Here is an 11,713-nt window from a genome sequence, read left to right as displayed (position 1 = left end):
GACACACACATTTTACCAATTTGGAAGTGTCTCTCGCGCAAACTATTCAGTTTAGAAAAAAATGATGTTAGAAATCTCAATATCATTTTTGAAGACCTATCTATAGATACCCCACACGTATGGGTTTGATGAAAAAAAATTTTTTGAGTTTCAGTTGTTCTAAGTATGGGGAACCCCCAAAAAAAATTTTTTTTTTCTATTTTTGTGTGAAAATATAATGCGGTTCACAGAATACATCTACTTACCAAGTTTCAACAGTATAGTTCTTATAGTTTCGGAATAAAGTGGCTGTAATATACGGACGGACAGACGGACAGACTAGACGTGTGCGCCGATTAAAAAATGATCGGCGGCGGCGTTTGCCAAAAAATCGGCGGCGGCGGCGTGTTTTCGGCGTGAAATCGGCGTGACCTTGACTTTCAGGTTTCTTAAGAAAAATCATTAATTAGTTGTTTTTCTTGAAAATTTTATCAATCCAGATTGCTGGTGAATGAACTACGTATTGTTTTGAATAGACTGTGATTAAAATAGGGTTTGTAAATGAATATAGCATAGCTATAATAACTTAAATTTCTCTAGCAACTGGCTTGCATTAAGGGGTTACCTGGTCCCAATGACCTTCGATTCGATCGGTAACTCTCAATTTTCTCATGATTTCATTGGCTTATCGTATTAAAAATGACGTACATTAACAAAACAGAACTCCAAATATCCTTGAAGTTTGCTAGACATAGTGGACTGCTACGGCTTTTATTTATTGGTTTTCTTGTCGTACAAGCAGGAAGCACCAGGCTCACTGAGACGTATCTTCTTTTCGGCACCATACTGGAATATTGAAAAGACGAGAGCTCGTACCAAGCGCACTTTAGTTGCACGTCGAATACCTCTGTTCTTCCAGATCTTGTCTAGGTTAGCCTTAGCCATAGCATCTCTTAGCCATGCCAGCTTTGCGGCGTATCTCGGCGGTGCAACCACAGGCACTGGTTATCAACCCAAGATATAGACTAGCTCGCTTTTTCGTAATCGCCTTACTTTGGCTTTGGAATGGTTGATCTTAAGACCTCTCTAGAACTTTCATCTTCAATTTTCTTCAGAAGAGTCACCATTTCGATGTATTTCTTGTTGTTAACCTTTTAACCGCCAGCAATTTTTGATCGAGCGTGCTCGTGTCGCCACCGACAGTAATTTTACCACGCAGAGTAAGGTTGGCAAAGTTACGGGAGTTATAAATGTGCTGTAAAAACCAAATCAGATCTTTGTCTTATTTATCAGACTGTGGCGAAATGAGCTGGATATGTAATGTCTTATATATCAGACTCTTTAGTTAAAGGGTTAAAGGTTTAATCCCGTCAGGAAGGCGACAATAGTAGCACAGTTTATTACAAGAAATAGCATCGAGTGATATGATAATGTTGCTTTACCCATTTACTACTTGCACATTTCCGCTGGGCAAGCATTTGCGCTGTTCGCCAGATTGACAGTGAATCGACAGTGTTGTTACTCTGTCTCTCTCTTCTTGACATTTTTAGCACATGACTTTTTTTTTGGAAAGTCTAGGTCTCGAGAATTTTCGCACACCAACGTTCTCAGATTTTTGCTTGACTCCACTACATGAGCCCTGTTTTCGTTGCCTAAAGTCTATTTTTTTATTCGGTAGACTAAAATGACGTTTCATAGTATGAACATCATGTGACATTTCATACTATGAAATGTCATTTTAGTCTACCGAATATAAAATAGACTTTAGTTAATTGTAAGTCTTTTTATGATGGAGCATTCTGCCTTCGTATGTGAGGCAATGTGAATTCCCAATTAACAGGAACAAATCCTACTTCATAATTATCGCTCCATCTTATTGAATACTTAGGATTACTCAGTTACTTTACTTGGTGTGTCAAATAGTTTATGCAACTTGGTTATTGACAACTATATTATACAAAAAATCCATATTCTAATCCAAATACCAACTCTGAAATGCTAATTAACAACATTCAAGGTCACGCCGATTTCACGCCGACCATTTATCGGCGGCGGCGGCGTGGCAAAAAATGCCGGCGGCGGCGGCGCGCCGGCGCGGCGCACACGTCTAGGACAGACAGACAGACAGACATGACGAATCTATAAGGGTTCCGTTTTTTGCCGTTTGGCTACGGAACCCTAAAAATGAGTGTGTCAAAAAGGCACCCTGTATTCCTTACATACCTAAATAATCTCTTATTCAATAAAACATATAATTACTAAACACTGTGATTTATTTCAAATAAATTCAAATCGATCGGATAAAAGATATTAATACCTACCTATACAATGAATACGAGTACAGTCAGCTGCAATAATGTGTTACACACCGAAGGCCGTTTTGCGGTAGATCGTGTTAGATCTTATTTGTAGAGCCATAAGAGCGTGTCACATATTTTTGCGGCCGTCGAAGAGTAACATATTATTGCAGGTGACTGTACCTATGAAAAATTCGAGGGTTCAAAAGCATTTCAACCAAAGCATTTATAATAATAACGACTATGGACGCCTGCAACCCCAGGGGTATTGTAACCCCATAACAATAAGGTTGAAATTTGCATTTAGTGACCGAAAAGTCAGGTGAGCGTAATCAAGTAAGTAAATCTGTTTTCATCATATTTTATGAAAAATAATCTCTTTTCTGTTCTTGTGCTATTTTCTTATTATCAATAGGTACTCTTAACTTATATGCTATCTACGCTGCTGCTTCTATGCTGTTAACATCTTCCAAAACAACAATAAATATGCAGGTTTATGAATTAATTATTTTATTGTTTGCTATTATGAACAAGTAACAACGCCATCTGTTTCAATTTTTTCCGAATTTAAGTTTCTGGCCGACCGCAGCGACCGCGTATAATGGTAGTTAACTTCTGTAACGTTAGATGGTGCTAAAAGGTAACACAAACTTCACGTGCGGCGCGAAGCGTTTCCATGTGTGCGTGTTAGCGGGGAGGGAAGAACTAGCGGGCTTGGTTTACGAAGCGCCAGACGCGGCTGCAGTAGGCCCTTAAGTTCCTTTTGGATTCTGAAGCTCAAGAGGTTTGGTCCGGACACTCCTGACTGTAGCAAATGTGCGGCTACTGCAGGCTTGTTTGTTAGCCTAGGTTTTAAACTAGCTGTTTACCTACTTCTATTCGTGTTTCTTCAGCGGATTACGTGAAAGAATAACAAACATTATCAATTTTTACGACCTTTTTTATGTTTAAATATTAATAGCAAAAAAGATGAAAGAGATAGGTACCAGTTAGGTAATGAGTGCCACAAAATAGTCAAATGATTGATGACTGAAATAAAAAAATCAGATACGGCAATTTTCACGTAAGCGACTAAGCTAATTTGATATATACAAGGGCTGATAAATATGTGATTAGCAATAGATAATATTGTAGCAATGTAGCAATAGTTCATTAATTTAATTGTTGGTTTGTTTTTTTTATGCTCGATAGTTTACGATCGGCCGACTCTCATTAGGTAGAGAATAAAACAAGGGGTAAGCTTTTATAAAGCCATGAACTACATCAGGCGATTCGTGTAGAGTCATAATTCAACCCATCAATATGGAAACAACTATTTTTGATTTCAGTTAACACCATGGCAAACGTAGTGCTATATTCTCTAGTCCTGGTAGCTTTATTACACTTATGTGGCGGCTACAAGATTTTAGTGGTTTTCCCGATTGCTGGAAAGAGTCACCATATACTTGGGGCTGGATATGTAAAGCATCTTTTGGAAGCTGGACATGAGGTAAGTGATTGCACTTGAATTGTCATTCGCTGCTTTAATAGAATTAAGTCAATATTGCATTTGTTTCTAATACACACCAATTTATGGTGTATCGATCTGAATTCGAGTCTCCCTAGGTCGAATTTTTAAAACAATATATTATTATAACGTTCACAAACTAAATAATAACATTGTTCGATTAGTTATTAAGGGTTAGGCAGGGGTTAGGTACATACTTCTACATTAAAATATACTGAAAAATAACAATTGAATAAGAGTGCTCAGTGCTTAGCGACTTATGAGTTATGACAGTCACACTCGCGCCCTCTACCGATGCGTGTTGCAGCATTTTCACTTTGTTTTTGCCTACCGAGTCTACCAATACGTTGCATACGTTACGTTGATTTTGGCCTCACACATTCCAAAATCAATTTTAACCGTAATTTAAGTTATATGTTTCATGGAATTGATAAACTTTCAGGTTACTTATGCAACCCCGTTCCCATCGAACAAAACGACGGATAAGTATCATGAAGTTGATCTTAGTAAATATATAGAGTATTTCAACAAACAAGGTGAGTTTCTATGATCGATTATCCTCGATCGATTACATAGGTAATGGTAGAAAAGCAGACTGCAAAATTTCGAACCGACTTGATACCGCGATAAAATGAACAATGGTTTCCCATAAAAGTGATGCTATAAGTCCGAATTGATAGTCTGCCACGGCGGAACTTGCCGAAAGTACGAAAAAGAAGGCCACTTCCGGTGCGAAGGGGGCTGATTATGTTAGCAACATCCGTGGAAACATAATCTCTTCTGTCAAGGGGTTTCGGTAGGAAAACCCTTGGCAGACTTAGGTATATATTCCTGAAATGAGGGTTCACACCATTACCTACACCTACCGGCTGGAATAATTTGGAATTTGGGATCTTGTTTTATTCCATCAAAGTGCAACATTCGATTTGAATTTGTCCTTTTAGAAGGACATCAGCATCGGGACTTAGGAGTTTTAGGAGTTTACTTTGTTACACCAACCAAATGTTTATCGACAAGTCGATTTTGATTATCATCAGTATTTGAAGTTTGATTTATTTCAATGTTTAGGTACCGGGGTTACTTTGATAAATTTTTGAGTTTGGCATCATTTTTTGACGATCCTAATATGCGTAAAAATATGAAAAAAAAATATATAATAATCGGTTTTTTCTCTTCTCTCAGCCTGCCAACTTATAGTTTCATCAAAAATAAATAAAAACAACGCGATCAAAGTTATATTAAGAATGGGGTTACTTTGAAACCACTACTGTTTTCACTGACAATCTAAAGTAAACCCGCTAAAAAGGCCGTAAAAAATAAAAAAATAAAAATCGTATAAGTATTAAGTACTTTTAAGTTATATGTCTTTTTAAGGTGTGGTACTTTGATCACATACAAATGCTACAAATTAATAATTTTAAGCGCTTTATTAGATTATTTACTTATTATAACGTAAGAACTTGACTTATCATCGCACTTAGCAAGAGATTTTCGAATTGCAAGCTTTTCAGTTTCAGTAAATTTGGTCCGTGCTCGGGTTTTTGATATATTATGTTGCCCTTTACTTTATACTTATTGTATAATGTTCTATAAGGAACCTTATATGTTTGCGATGCAGCAGGAATTGATTTTGTGCTCACCATTATATCCGCGAGTGCATCATTGAGTAGTTCTTTTTGATCAATTTCACTACATATAGGTGATCAAAGAAACCCCGAGCCATGGATTCCTCGACTACGTGCGCATGTATAGATTGTCGAATTTTGGATATTTTTTTTCAAACTCACAAATAAATACTGATTAACGTAAGATATCATAAAATAACATTGTAATAATTATTGACACAAGTACAGTCAAAGTTTTTCAGCTAATAAAATCAGGTAGAAAAGCGTACTCATTTTTATGATTTTTTTTTCTAAACGATATAATAGTAATACACGCACATCCCGTCACTATGCGGTTAAGCAACTATCAGTGTTGCCAATAAAGAAAAAATAACATAGAAGTTTGACGTTTAAAATAACACTTGCACTGCGTGGGCTATCAAATCTGCTGCAGACTTTTCTTGGTCTGACTCTACTTATGTGGGAATGGGTTTTATGTATTTGATATAAAACTGTAATTGTTATTTTACAGTTGGTAAAATGTTAAATTTAAAGGCTATTATCAACAAGGAAATAAAGACCGATGTACTAGCCATGGTACCCCAGTTCGTTGAGATGATTAACTCCATGTTTCAAATTGAAAACCTCCTGAATTTCCTCGGCGACCCTGCGCAGGAGTTTGATGCTGTTATTGTAGAGTGGCTTTTCACCGATGCGTTTGCCGGGTAAGAATATATCTACAAAGAAAAACACTTATCTATTTCAAGATAATAGGTTTTATGTAAAGAAGCAAAAAGTTTGAAAAATTAACGCCACTACTCTATTCACTTATTTATTGGAACTTGATTGCACAATTTAGCAATAAAAAAGTAAAAATGGCGGACATAACGCCTTAAAGAATTCTCTATTTTTCAAGTCGTAAAATGAATGGAATGGCATCTTAATCACCAAAATGCTCTTTTACTACTTATACTTCGCTTTTTTAGCATTAGAAAAAGAGTAAACAATTCTTGACGTGTTTTTATATCGGAAACTGCTTTCGAAAAATAGTTACTATTACTTATGAAACAAAAACAATGTAGGATAGGTATATTATATATGGTACCTATATTACAGTTGCTACATATTTGCACTGACTTATTTTTTAAAAAGTGTATTTAAATTTTTTTTATTGAAATACACTATATTGAATAAAAAGACACCTAAAGATTGTTTACTGTTGTTTCGACCCCATCACTATAGCTGTAATATAGCTGGTCAACCAAATCTTGTCAGTAGAGAAAGGCGCGAAATTCAACTTTCCAAGGGACGATATCCCTTCGCGCCTAAATTTTTCAAATTTGCCGCCTTTTTCCTACTGTCAAGATCTGGTTGACCAAGTATATATACATTTCTAATATTTAATGGTTGTACATCCAGGATAGCGTCCCTGTATAACTGCCCACTGATCTGGTCGTCGTCCGTGGATGCCCACTGGATGGTGCTCCAGCTGATACACGAGCCTTCGAACCCCTCCTTTAACCCAAACGTCTTTTCTACCGCGATCCCACCGTTTACGTTCTTCGAGCGAGTTGCCAACTTATTCAACCTGGTTGCGTACAAGGCTGTAAAATATTTGTAAGTTTTCAACATATGTATAATGAGTTTTGAAATTTCACTCTGGGGTGCCCGAACTATTAACAAACATAACTTAACTTTGAACTTATCTACTTAACTTAAACAATAGTAGCGCTCGTAGGGTCTTGCGCGCCCTTAGTAAATTTATGTCTTGAAAATAAAGAATATTTACCTTTCTAAGGTGTCACTGTATTCAAACTATATACTGTAATCATGTACTTTCAGCTACTTAGTTCCGAAAGAGGCCGCAGTGTACGAAGAAGTATTTACGCCCCTGTTCGCAAAACGGGGTAGGCAGCTGCCCCCATACGAGGAAGTATTGTTCAACGGCACATTCATGCTGACAAACTCCCACACTTCGCTGAGCCAGCCCATCAGTGTGCCTCCGAACGTTAAGGAAATTGGAGGATATCATATCGATCCTAACACCAAGCCTCTTCCAGCGGTAAGGAGCTACAGTTCAAATTGTTTATAAAAAATTCTGCCGTTTAAGTGTCAGAGGTTCAAACGTAAGTTCTTCTTAAGGTGTCTGCCCACTGCACCGTATCCGTACCATACCATGACCGTGCTATGAACAAGCACGGAATGTAACGTGCGACACGGACTACTATGCCCACTACACCGTGTCCACATCGTTTCATATCCGTGCATAACGGGTTTAGTGACCGTAGTATCCGTGTATCATCCCCGAAGCATCCGCCTATAATTCCCGTAGCAACAGCGTTCATACCCGGCGTTACCGTACATGTATTTCTATACATAATTAGTTTCATCTGTGTTTTCGCGTGAGCCAGGCTTTTAGAAAGAGCAATCGAATACTTATGACAAGAAAATTATTTAAATTGTTTAAAAATTCGTATTTCCGGACTATTACTTTTTGTCATCCAATTTATTAGGTACCTATTCAAATTAACGTGCGTCTTCTAAAACTGACGGTTTTAGACTGGCAGTGGCAAGAGCTAGCAAGAAATATGGCAACGCGTTTATAACGGGCTTAAAATAACGGTCACCATACGCGGTTACCTATAACGTAACCGCGTAACGCGGTTACGTATGCTCACCGTTTCGCCGCCTGCACGTACCGTTCTAGCAACGTTGCGTGTTGCGTGCCATGCACGGAGCGTTTCGGCACCGGCAAAATATCCTCGCCGACAAATTTTGACGGTCCGTCCATGGCACGCTACGGGTATAGTCGGTGACGGAACGGGCTAGTGGGCATAGTCTCATACTTTTTAATACAAAGTTATTTTTTTTGCCTGACACGTTCATAGCACGGTCATGGTATGATACGGTGTATTGGGCAGAGACGTTTAGTCGTTGTGGCCCGAGCTTGTTGGCAAAACCAATGGCGGCACATGGCCAGCAGTTCAACATTTTTAACTCACATTTATAGACGACGTCTATCGCGAAATTTATTTAATTACCTACCTCTATTTACCAAATATTTTTTGAATAATAATGTGTTTTTAACGAGAACTTTAAATTATCCTCCTAAGGCCCAAGGACCCCAAGGTCCTACCTATAGTACCTATTCGGTTCGATGTAATTTAAATCATATGCAATTGGAACAGAGTCGCTTTTGCTTGATTCGTTTAATTTTCAAACAACGCAAAATCAACTCTATTTCCTACCATTTAGGTTAAAATTTCAGTGGCAAATTTTGGATGTTTCGTTGGTATGGCTGGGCCTTAGGAGGATATAATTATAACTATGTCACGGCTTATTTGAGTATATATAAGTTACATGGCTATCTAGCTCAATTTTACACTTACAGAATCTCCAAAAGATTATGGATGAGGCAAAGCATGGAGTCATATACTTCAGTATGGGAACCAATGCCAAGAGCAAAGACTGGCCAGATTCTTTAAAAAAAGAATTCTTGGAAGTATTTGGTGGATTGAAGCAAACTGTGCTATGGAAGTTTGAAGAACAATTACCAAATTTACCTAAAAATGTTCATATTTTGGAGTGGGCGCCGCAGCAAAGCATTCTAGGTGAGATATACGAGGGGCGTTCAAAATATTCTCGGTATTGATATCTCACAACCTCTTCTAAAATTTCTTTCGTTACTGGCCGCTAAGGTTTATTCATTGACATTAAAAAAAAGTATAATTCGAAGCGAGATGTTCTTTTGTTTTTCTGCAATTGCTGAACAAACATGAACATCATGTGGGAATTGACAATGTTAACTAAATTAGAACATCGATGCGTGATAAAATTCTTGACAAAACAGGGTAAAAATCAAAAAACCATAAAAGAGGAAATGGATTGTGTTTACCGTGAGTCTGCTCCTTCTTTATCTACCATTCAAAAGTGGTCAAGCGAGTTTAAACGTGGAAGGGAGAGTGTTGAAGACGACCCTAGACCTGGCCGGCCTGTAGTAGCTACTTCACAAGAAAATATTGATAAAGTGGAAAAACTTATATTGGAAGATGGTCGAGTGAAGGTAAAATCTATAGCACAAGTAACCAATCTCTCTATTGGTACCGTACATGATATTATCCATGACCATCTTAATATGTCAAAAGTAAGTGCAAGATGGGTTCCGCGAATGCTGACTCGGCTTCAAAAAGACATGCGTGTAGCTTGTTGTTCCGATTTTATTGACCTGTGCGGTGAAAATCCTGATGAGGTGCTGCAAATAATAGTTACTGGAGATGAAACCTGGGTTCATCATTATGACCCAGAGAGTAAACAAGAGTCCATGCAGTGGCACATTAAGGGTTCAGCTCATCCCAAGAAGTTCAAGGTCATCCCTTCAGCTGGCAAGGTCATGGCCACGATATTTTGGGATTGTGAAGGAGTATTACTGATCGATTATAAAGAAAAAGGTGTAAATATCACAGGACAGTACTACGCTAACATTCTACGTCAATTAAAGGATGCAATCAAAGAAAAGAGGCGAGGAAAGTTAACCAAAGGTGTTATGCTTCTGCATGACAACGCCCCCGTCCATACTGCTCATATTGCCAAGGCAGCTATTGTTGAATGTGGGATTGAAACTGTTACTCACCCACCGTATAGTCCGGACTTAGCCCCCAGCGACTTCTTTTTGTTCCCCAATCTTAAAAAGGATCTGCGTGGAAATAAATTTTCCGATGATGAAGCATTGAAGGCGGCAGTGGAGGAGCATTTTTACACCAAAGATAAAAAATATTTTTATGCAGGATTAAAAAAAATAATTGATCGATCTTTTAAGTGTATGAACATAGGGGGGGAGTATATTGAAAAATAAAAATATCAAACTTTTCGTACTTGTTTGTTTTCATTCTCATACCGAGAATATTTTGAACACCCCTCGTACATGTATTGGACATTTAAGATCATATAGGTTCAGATTATGTAACTATCGGCTGATAGCAGCCCTCTCAGGGCACTAACGTTTTACGGCTCTCGTTCAGTTTCAGTCCAGTCACTTTTCTTAATCTGAAGTCTGAACTGAACAGGTCTGAATCTGAAAATATAATCTCTTACAGTAACGGTAATTAACCTATCAATGAATGATGAGGAGAAACATCGAACTCTATGTGATACTTCCTGAACAGTTCTTATCCTAAGCCTTACGTTAAATCGCTTTCAACAAACCTTCTCACATCTCTCCCGGTGGCGTGCTTACACAATGCTACCTTTGCGCTTGGTTTCTAATATTCATATTGCAAAATATTAAAATTTGGAATTACGTTTCAGCTCATCCAAACATGCGCCTTTTCATCACTCATGGCGGTCTCCTGTCCACCACCGAGACAGTTTATTTTGGAGTCCCCACGATCGTCATGCCGTACGGGGCCGACCAGCGCGTCAATGCGCTGAGAGCTGTGAACAAGGGATACGCGAAGATGGTCGACCTGTCTTACGAAATGGCTGGTGAAATGAAGGTTGCCATAGAAGAAATGCTAACTAGTACAAAGTGAGTAAACAGGCGGCTTTTTTGGTTTATAAAATAAAATAAATATTTCATATATTTCACTATTGTTTTAGATATTCTGAGAAGGTGAAAGAACTTTCAAAGTTGTACCACGACCGCGTGGTGCCCCCAGGCAAAGAGCTGGTGCACTGGGTGGAGCACGTGGTGCGCACGCGCGGCGCGCCGCATCTGCGCTCCCCCGCGCTGCTGCTGCCCTGGTACCAGAAGATGTACTTGGACTTATTAGCATTAGTTGTAGTTGCTTTGTATGTTATAAAAATAGTATTGAAATTGTTATTTAGGAAGGGAAATATAAAAGTGCCTATTACTAAAAAGAAAAGAAATTAAAGATATATAGGTAGGTATATATATGAATGACGATAAAGCACGTGTAATTTGTAAATAAATAGGTACAGATATTTTAGATCTATCTTTTCTATTTATAATTTCGAAACGTAGGCACTTGCCTGACCGCTAAGGCACAAAAGTACATACATGTTTGTCCTTGGAGAATACAACTAAACGGAGTAGCCATTAACAGGCTTTCCCCTCTGTCGAAAATAGGCGGCCAACGGTCATACACAATGTATGGACTGACGTTTATCTGACATGGCTATTTTTACGTTACGCATACATTTGACGTTCCCCTCCCCCGCAAAAATCGGCAGACTGTTTTGTACAGAAAATTACAGACATGGCGTCTCCGTTTGATTATATCCTCCAAGTGTTTGTCAAAGGACTGTCTTATTTCAAACATAGATATAGAGAATCATACTATCTTTGTCTTACACTAGTACTAGCACCC

The 11,713-nt window shown here is 38.2% G+C and overlaps 1 pseudogene; it reads left to right on the top strand.

The window, feature by feature from the left end:
* Positions 1 to 3,577: 3,577 nt before the first annotated feature.
* Positions 3,578 to 11,251, top strand: LOC134662020 (UDP-glucosyltransferase 2-like; annotated as a pseudogene).
* The last annotated feature ends 462 nt before the right edge of the window (positions 11,252 to 11,713 follow it).

Source organism: Cydia amplana, chromosome 1 (genome assembly GCF_948474715.1).
Source record: "Cydia amplana chromosome 1, ilCydAmpl1.1, whole genome shotgun sequence".
Taxonomy (NCBI): Eukaryota; Metazoa; Arthropoda; class Insecta; order Lepidoptera; family Tortricidae; genus Cydia; species Cydia amplana.
Note: the sequence above shows the minus strand (reverse complement) of the source record. Positions and strands in the feature narration are given on the sequence as shown.